The sequence below is a fragment of the Schistocerca nitens genome, chromosome 3 (genome assembly GCF_023898315.1).
Source record: "Schistocerca nitens isolate TAMUIC-IGC-003100 chromosome 3, iqSchNite1.1, whole genome shotgun sequence".
Lineage (NCBI taxonomy): Eukaryota > Metazoa > Arthropoda > Insecta > Orthoptera > Acrididae > Schistocerca > Schistocerca nitens.
Genome location: NC_064616.1, coordinates 131,534,687 through 131,544,454, shown reverse-complemented (window position 1 = coordinate 131,544,454; position 9,768 = coordinate 131,534,687). Strand labels below are relative to the sequence as shown.

Sequence of the window (9,768 nt, the reverse complement as noted above, 5' to 3'; positions counted from 1 at the left end):
GGAAATCGTGTAGGATGTCAAAGCACTGAACTTTATTGGAATTTAAAAATATTTCCCAAACTGCAACATTTTTAATGAACTATTCGAAACAGTGTTTGTGTTTGAGCCCTGAAATAACACATTTAAACCGGAGATTTTTAAGACAATGTGCCAAATTAGCCAAGTCTTAAGTCAGACTGTCTTGAGGAAGCTGTAACTGGCAAGAAAAAGATGAACTTATTTCAGAAAAAGATCAGTTCTTCCGAGAGATACACAGCTATCTTCCATATCTGTCAATAAAAAGTTTTAAATATTGGCCCTTTCCTCGTTATGTATTGAAAAATTCGATTATTAGTTTTTTTTTTATTACAAGTGTGTAACAATATACTGGTTTACCAACTACAAGCAACACAGCAGATTTAAGGAATCACGCTGTTCCAGGCATTACAGTTAATTTTCTATAAGATCAGAGGTGAAGTTGTGTGTCGGTACATAATGTGCAGAAGAAGAAAACTACTTGCTGACTGTCACAAAGATGTCAGTCGCATCTGCAGCAGTGCAGTGGCTGGCGGGTGTGAGACTTGACAGACAACCAAGCCTCACAAGCATCCGTGCGGGCCCGGGCAGTCCGGCGGGGCTCGGTGAGGCTCGACTGGCTGGCCGGGTAGCGAGAGACGGGGCCCGCCCGGCAGCCATGGCTACGTTCCCGGGCAGGCCGCACAGACTCGATGCACGCCTCTGCTGTGCACAACATTAATTCTTGTCTCTCACAATGTTAGAATGATGATGAATTCAAGCATGTGACAATCACAAAATGACATTCGAGGACCTTGAAACAAGCGCACATACAAACAGTATTGAAGGCATTTGGACCTCCACAAGGAGACTGCTATAAGGGACTACAGAGTGTTGTTATAAACAAGTCCAACAGTTATTTGTTTGAGTATATGTGGCATATTTGTTTATGCACTTTGTGAATCTGTAGTAACAGTACACAAGTCATAATATAATAACTTGTTTTCAAAAAACCTGGTGTTATCATATTTACTTTTCTGGTATTCCTCAGCTGTGTCTACGTTGTTATTTTCCTGGAGATGTCATCCACCTCTGCCACTAAATATGATTTTGCATAAAAACTGGACCTTTCTTTGTTCGACTGGACATTGTATTTAGTTGAATAAACAGACCACATTTCTAATAATATAATAATGATAAAACCTGGTGTTAAATAATATATTACATGTTTGAGCATATGTGAATTACTGTAGAAAATTCAATTTCATTTTACTATGATACATATTGTGCTAAAGGGCATTATTATGTTAAAACACAATATTTCTTTCTCCCAGAACTGAAACTAAAAATAATGTTGCCATTAGCTACACAATTCAGCTGAGTTGCTATCTTTGCTTACCACGATCACTAGCGATAGGTGTTAACCGACACACAGTTCAAGATAATAGCACGGATAACTATTGGTGAAGCCTTACTGGAATACCAATAATGAAAACAGAAGCACAGAAAAGAGTATAAAACTACACGAAAACTTTTTTCATTTCAAATTACATGAACCTGTATAATAAACTCATCTGAACAAATGCTGGAAAAAAAAATCACTTAAACCCAGCATTTTTAAAAATATACTTCACAGAAATGCATACCGTAACATTGTAAGAAAATCAAAATTGCACAACAGCCCTACCCCAATGAGAGTGACTGCCTTAACCACGCAGCACCTATTGGGGTAATGTGTACCCATTGCATCACTGTGTTGCAAAGACAGTAGTGATACGTTCAGAGAATCTAGACTCGTGCAGAAAATATCACATATTGTGGACAGATTCTTGTTCGACAATTTACCACATAGTGAACTATAACAGAATTAAAAAAAAATTAAGATAATGCTCAACAGTCCTTTTCAACAAACTGAAGGTATTTTACAGTTTCTTCTAGTATATTTCATTGATTTCAATACACTGGCAATTGAGATAGTGGACTGATTATATGATTTATAAACTCAGCGGTCTACTCACAACTGTGGCAGATTTGGCAGGTGTTTGACAGAAACTCATGTTCTGTGTGTTACCCGAGTCATGTCATAGCATAGCAATACCTGTCACTGCAGCTGATGTTCGTGTTGGGAATGAGGTTCATGAAGCACAGTGAGGATGCAACCTCAGAGCTGCCAGATGTCACCTGGTGGCAGAAGTAGTGGACCAGCTGTAACAAATGATACCATATAGTACATAAGAAGTTCCATGAACTTACATTATGTGAAACGTAATCTTTCTGAGGTATTACAGAAGAACTGCTATGATGGGGAGACTAACAAACTTGGGTCAAGGAAGACAAAATGGCCTTTCTGCTGACTAATGATATGCACAGTAACAGATCTATCTTCACTCAAGCAGAGTTGCAGCATTATACTATAACTCAGTGGATTACTTCCATTTCCTGTCTTAACGGTATGTATTGGAGTCTCCTGTGCAACTTTCCAGTCTTTAGGTATGGATCTTTTGTTAAGCAAGTGTTTGTGTAATTGCTAAACATTAAGCCTTTGCACCAGCTTACTCTGAAAGAGTCCTAATTGATATTGCAATATGGTCCAGAAGATTACTGTAGTACGATCATAATGTCCATATGCAGACAATTGCATGGATTTTAATAAAACGGGGCAAATAGAAAACACACAAAAGAAGGGAAAATCGTAAGAAAAATACAAGGTCCAAAAAAACAGTATGGTGAATATTGAAACACAATGAATGGAGATCTGTACACGAAAACAGAACAACTAAATATCACAATGACAGAAAACACGATATGCGAAAGAATTTTTTAACATATCAACTGAATAAAGTCTCCCTGGTGTAAGTAGATCTAACAAGGGAACCTCCCCATCGCAACCCCCTCAGATTCAGTTATAAGTTGGCATAGTGGATAGGCCTTGAAAAACGGAACACAGATCAATCGAGAAAACAGGAAGAAGTTATGTGGAACTATGAAAAAAATAAGCAAAATATACAAACTGAGTAGTCCATGCGCAACATAGGCAACATCAAGGAGACTGTGAGCGAAAGAGCGCCGTGGTCCCGTGGTTAGCGTTAGCGGCTGCGGAACGAGAGGTCCTTGGTTAAGTCCTCCCTCGAGTGAAAAGTTTACTTTTTTTTATCTTCGAAAAGTTATGATCTGTCCGTTCGTTCATTGACGTCTCTATTCACTGTAATAAGTGTAGCGTCTGTGTTTTGTGACCGCACCGCAAAACCGTGCGATTAGTAGACGAAAGGACATGCCTCTCCAATGGGAACTGAAAACATTGGATTGCAAGGTCATAGATCAACCGATCTCCTCCACAGGAAAACACGTCAGATATATTCTATACGACACTGGTGACAGCATGTGCGTCACATGACAGGAATATGTTGTTGACCCACCTAACTTGTACACTTGGTGAATGGGTAAAAAGATTCTTCTACCTCGCCCGATTTAGGTTTTCTTGTGGATGTGATAATCACTCCCAAAATAGTGATGAAACATAACGGACGATCAGATAATTGTCTGAAAATAAAAAATAAAATTTTTCACTCGAGGGAAAACTTGAACCAAGGACCTCTCGTGCCGCAGCCGCTCACGCTAACCACGGCGCTCCTTAGCCCACAGTCTCCTTGATGTTGCCTATGTTGTACATGGACTACTCAGTTTGTATATTTTGCTTATTTTTTTCATAGTTCCACACAACTTCTTCCTCTTTTCTCGATTGATCTGTGTTCCGTTTTTCAAGGCCTATCCACTGTGGCAACTTATAACTAAATCTGAGGGGGGTGCGATGGGGAGGTTCCCTTGTAAGAAGTGTGATCTGAAAGAAAAAAAAGAGTGAGGATTCTGCTCAGACATATATTCCAAAAGAACATTTTACATTCCTATGCTCACAGAGAAATAAATAAAACTGAAGCACAGTGGTCAGAAGTTTTGAAAAACCAGCACCTGAATGAATAAAAATTACTGAAAAAAAAAAAAAACAGAAGTCAAATCGTGATCCACAGCAGGAACAAATGTAGTAAAAGTGAAATGTGAGCGTACTCGACACACGACCCTATATTCATACCTAGCAAGGCACCATCAACAACCCAATTCTAGTGATACGCTCAGGCAGAACAAACGCACTGCAATGTACCAAGATTTCTTTATCATATCAGTTCTTGTTATATAAGTAGGCTGCGTGAGTCAAGGCCTTTTCACATTTTAGAGCACAGAATGTCAAAAGATTTCCCATGCATTTCAAATGGTAGCATTTATGCATATCATCAAATAAAGAAAGCTTTGATATTGACAGCTGTGTGGGGAGAGCGACAACATTGTGTGGTAAGATCAGAAGTTGGCATATTTTTGCCACGCTCACTCCTGCTTCATGTTCTAGTGTATTATTACTGTTTGTATCATTGGTAGCATTAGGTTCGTTTGAGCAGTTACCAGAAAGCGCCAGACAACAGGCTGTACTGCGCATGCACAGCTACGATGACGTAGGCAGCCCATGCTTGGTGCTTACTCTGCTCATACGCTTTTCGTTGTATTTCTGGTGGAATTTAGTGTGTGGTGGGGCATCACGTGACCATGTGCAGCCCTGCGGCATGTTAAGATGACATACTGAGTTGTACTTAGAGCAATTGTTTTATCATATCCCACACAGATAAAGGATGCAAATAAGGAAGCAGTTCTTGGCAAAATATCATTTCGAAATTAGACTCCACAGCTCGAAGTACCATGAAATTTTGGGAAGGGGTGACCCTGACAGATTTTTTTAAAAATTCGTACTCTGCAATATTGTTATGTAGCATTTCCAACAGGTTTACATCTACACAGCACTGCAAAAAGCTAGTAGGATGGAATACAAATTTCCTGAAAAATAAATAAATAAATAAATAAAATAATAATAATTAAAAAAATAATATAAAAATCAGACAGTTTGTTGTGTAGCTGCGACGCAAAGAAACTGTACAACTGACAGATTAATTCTACTCTAGGAATATATATGAAGCCATGTTGGGAGTTAAAACGATAAAACACGGTATGCTGCCAGTCTAAAATTTAGCATAGAATGGCATTCTATAAATTTAAGACGTAAACAAATTAAGAAATAACTTCAGGCCTAGAAGAAGTGCCTTGTGATAGAAAAACACTTTCACAGAAGGCAGATTTGTAAAATTCTGCTACAGCTGTTATTATATTTGAAACCAAATATTTAGTTCAAAACTAATGACCAAATTTGCCTACTTAGTCAGCTTCAAATCAATGTTTACGATATGTGTATGTATATAGCATTAACAGCTCTTACAGTGTCAAAAGGAACAGAACATCAGACTACTCCAGCAACATTGGAATTTCATAAACCATATTAAAATGCTTCATTCCGCTTTGCACATTTCTATGTCCAGATGCACTCTGAAGTACCTGATATTCAGCTTTTCATGTGCTTTTCATGATACTAATTTTCTTGGAGGTCCAGTACTGTATTCTCATGTTTGGTTCTTTATTATGGTGTAACATCATTCATCCCAGAAAATGAAAATTTGCACTTTAAATTGAACGAGGTTGAAAGTAGCCAATAGTGCGGAATGAAACACTTCGTTTCAAATAAAGTAACTGCCTCAGCAGAATAAAATTAACAGAAGCAAATTTCTCTATAAAACAGGCAGCAATAGCTTCATTAAGACATTAATGGTTGATTGTTAATAACGTGGAAATAATAGAAAATCAGAAAGTTTAAACTACTAACTTATTTTGGTCTCTCATGGTTATGAGAATGTATATTAGTTCACTTGATAGCTCCCAGCCACAGAAATCTGTTTTGATTTCATTTGACGTGGGAGCTGTAAACGAAGACACGAAACATATACACGGGTCACATGGGGAAGGACCCCTCCCCCGCCCCCCACTATAACTCAGCTTGCTCTGCGCATGCACAAATCTGGCAGCTTGGGCGTGCCAGAAAAATTTTTCCGGGTAGCTTCTGGCTACTTGCTGCTACTGCTCATACAGCAAACAGCCACGCTTCAAGTAGCCAGAAGCGGGAGGAAGGCACTGCTCATACGCGAATTCAGCTCTGCGCATGCGCACGAGCCCACTGGCAACTGCTTATACGAGTCTATTGTTTTTATGACAGGAGGACCTTGATATTTTCTCTGCTAGTTTTCCCTCCAAAAGAGGCTAAATATCCGAAAACACTTATTTTTGTTTTATAATACATGGACAAAGGAAAAACTTGCACTGTGTGCAAATAAAAATACATGCAGGGAAAAAGTTTCAATAAAAACCTGATTTTGACAGTGAAAGTCAGCTCTATCGAAGGAAAAACATACAGCTATTTTAGACATTATTTGGTACCCAGAAATATAATAATGCACAATAGGCAAAGTAAAAAAAGCCTCATGTATTGTCTTCTAACTATTGTTTGGTACCTTTATGTTTACTCTAGTAAGCAAATGCTGTTTATTTGATATGTTTGGAGGACACCTTTGCTATTCCTTCACTTATCAGCACTGCAGAAAATTTACCTACAACCTTTGTCAAACGCATGCATTATGAAAATCAGCCATTATTAAGGTTTGTTACTGCTAAATCCCTAATTCTGATACTATATTCTAACTTTGTATATCACAAACAGTATTCCAAAACTTCACTTTCATCATTCAATACTCAGCTAAGCGAAGACAATATGTCTAGAGTAGAACACGCGATAATTTGATGGTGGCATCTCCTTTCATTCCAATTACATCCAATGTGATTCAACCCTAATACCACAAAAACAGTCCCACTGAATTAGCCAAACAATTACTTCACACATCACATTGAACTAATTACAAAGTGACAGGAGGCAAAATTCCAAATGCTGCATATATAACATTTAAAAGGAAATGAAAAAAGCTATTCTGCAGCTTTTGTGAACATTAGTTCCTTCCTTAGCAAGGTAAGGTTGGGAAAGAAGAGCAGCTCAGTCAGAGGAAAGGAAACTACCTCCTGTGGGGATGACAGAATAAGAGTTACAACACACATGATCGCTTGAGAGCATAGTCTCTGTAGTCTTTATGTACTGCGAATGATTGTGACATTGGCAGTGTCATCAAAGCTGATGGCTAGTGTCTTATTAGCTACTTCCAGTGTACTGTACTAAAAAAAGTTTGCATGATCACTGAAACAAAATAAGGCAATTTATTCTACAAGGATTTTAGATGGCAAAATGCTGTGGTAAAGCCTACGTTTAATCACAGAACTAGTAACAAACCACACTGTACAGAGATGTGACATTGGAGGGGAACAGAATAACAACGTTAAAGTTTTGTTGTTACCCTTAAAATGGGGAAAATAAAATTGGCCTCTTTAAAGTCATTGGTCTATCTTCAACTGCTACTATCAATTTTAGGCTTGTATAAATAATTTTTAGCTTGTGTCTGATTGCATGCAATTTAATAGATAAGCCTGCAATTTTCATTTTAACAGACACATTTCCCCTTAATTTACTAAGGCATCTTGACTGACACCTACTACCACTGAAGATGCCTCAATAAATTGATTGGAAATGGGTCACACAAAATGAGAAATTCATTTAAGCCACGTCTCCGCAATATCCTTTCTTTCAGGAGTGCTAGTTCTGCAAGGTTAGCAGGAGAGCTTCTGTAAAGTTTGGAAGGTAGGAGACGAGGTACTGGCAGCAGTAAAGCTGTGAGGACAGGACGTGAGTCGTGCTTGGGTAGCTCAGTTGGTAGAGCGCTTGCCCACGAGAGGCAAAGATCCTGAGTTCGAGTCTCGGTCCGGCACACAGTTTTAATCTGACAGGAAGTTTCCATTAGCTGTAAGTCTTTCACTGCACACAAACTTCACTTTCCTCCATGAAAAGCTCTCAATTAAAAACAGAAGTCTCACTGAAGATTAGGAAATGGCACTATGTTTATGTACATTTGAGCTGCTTACCTGTGGTGTATTATAATGAGAAATCTTACATCATTGGATGAATAAATGAAGAGGAAAGTAGGAAGACTAAATAGTGGCAATTTTCAGTCTCTACTACACATTGTGAACTTTTGTCACCCTCCAGGAATTCCCCACTAGGGGTCTACATAACAAGCGGTATTTAATGTAACCAAGAGTGTCATCAGTAACGGAGATAGCTGTACCACTCTCAGAAACTATTTCTGATGTATAACAACATTACATTTTTAGAAGGTTAATTTATTAAACATACAAAATTCAAGTTAGTACTCGACAAGAAACAGATCCCAAGGGAGACTTGGTTCAACCACGTAAGAGCTCAATTCCCCCCCCCCCCCCCCCCATATTCACTGCTTCAAATTTTTACATAGACCTTAACCCTGCATGTCTTATTTCATCTTTAATGTATAGCCAAGGATGATAAAGAAACTGACCATTCTTGCCGCAAAAATCGAGGTCCGTCAACAAAGGCTATGCTCCATAATTTTCGAGCAAAACTAACTGTGGCAGCTTATTTGCAAATTTCGCCTTTCGTATACCGAAAACAAAAAGTGGTTCACTTCCAGAACAGAAACATTCTGATCCGGAATCAGACAACGTGGTACTGTTTACCAATACGCAAATAACTATTTATTTTGGAGAACACAAATATAATTTATTCGACCAAGTCTTTTGTGGTCTACCTTACAAGAAGAATGGGCTTTTGACACTACGATAACTGCATCTATAACAAAAACGTTCATATTACATTCACGTCAAATGTTTTCCTTTTTAACCAACACCTAAAGGTGAATGATGTGCCTATATTTCACACGAAGTCACATAAAAATTTAGTTGCGTAATTACTCAACGGCATTGTCTACGATACAGCGTTTCACAATATACGTTTACGTCCACGGCTGGCTTTTCTCCCTTCGTTTTTATACTGTAGTCTGAGGCATCTATAAGCCTTGGCTCAGTGTGTTATGAGATTAACTACATAACCCACAGTTTTATTATTCAGCTTCAAATTCTGGCTACTCCGTTACGACACACTACCTTAATGATAACAAAAACATCTTCCAAAGTAATTCATTCAGTCCTGCTCAAGACAACCACCACCAACCCGAAAACTAAATGTCAAATATGGCGGTATAAAATCAATACATACTGTGGTTCGCATCTTCCCTGCAGCATGGTTAGAGACTGACTATATCGGCATTCGGCCTATCGGGTTCGGTCAAACAAAACACACGCCGCCAAGGGATTTGTACTCATACCACTTGACCACATCGGGCTCGTGACAGCCTATGAGAACGAAGTAAACATCGCAAACAAAATAAACGCTACGGCGCCAAACTAAATATCACGAACGGATGTTACAGGATCCAGAAAGCGCTATTTATCTTGGAAACAACTATGCAATATACCGAGCGAGGTGGCGCAGTGGTTAGACACTCGACTCGCATTCGGGAGGACGACGGTTCAATCCCGCGTCCGGCCATCCTGATTTAGGTTTTCCGTGATTTCCCTAAATCACTCCAGGCAAATGCCGGGATGGTTCCTCTGAACGGGCACGGCCGACTTCCTTCCCCATCCTTGCCTAATCCGATGACCTCGCTGTCTGGTCTCCTTCCCCAAACAACCCAACCCAACTATGCAATAATTTTGTCGTAGAAAAAATATATATTTAACAATTTATAAAAATAAAATTGATCTCTCTGTCGTCACACCAGAAGCAGAAAGCCAACCTCCCGAAGCCAGTGGGCCAAACAGTGAACAACACCACATAATTGGCAAACAGTTAAATGTTTGCAAGCAGAGGAATCT

At 38.9% G+C, this 9,768-nt stretch overlaps 1 long non-coding RNA gene across 1 annotated transcript; it reads right to left on the bottom strand.

Annotated features, from left to right (window-relative positions):
• Positions 1 to 276: 276 nt before the first annotated feature.
• Positions 277 to 9,246, bottom strand: LOC126248078 (uncharacterized). The gene is made up of 3 exons (XR_007545411.1): positions 9,110 to 9,246; positions 2,093 to 2,199; positions 277 to 717 (listed from the first exon to the last, which is right to left on the bottom strand). It is a non-coding gene; the product is annotated as an uncharacterized LOC126248078 (long non-coding RNA).
• Positions 9,247 to 9,768: the final 522 nt, after the last annotated feature.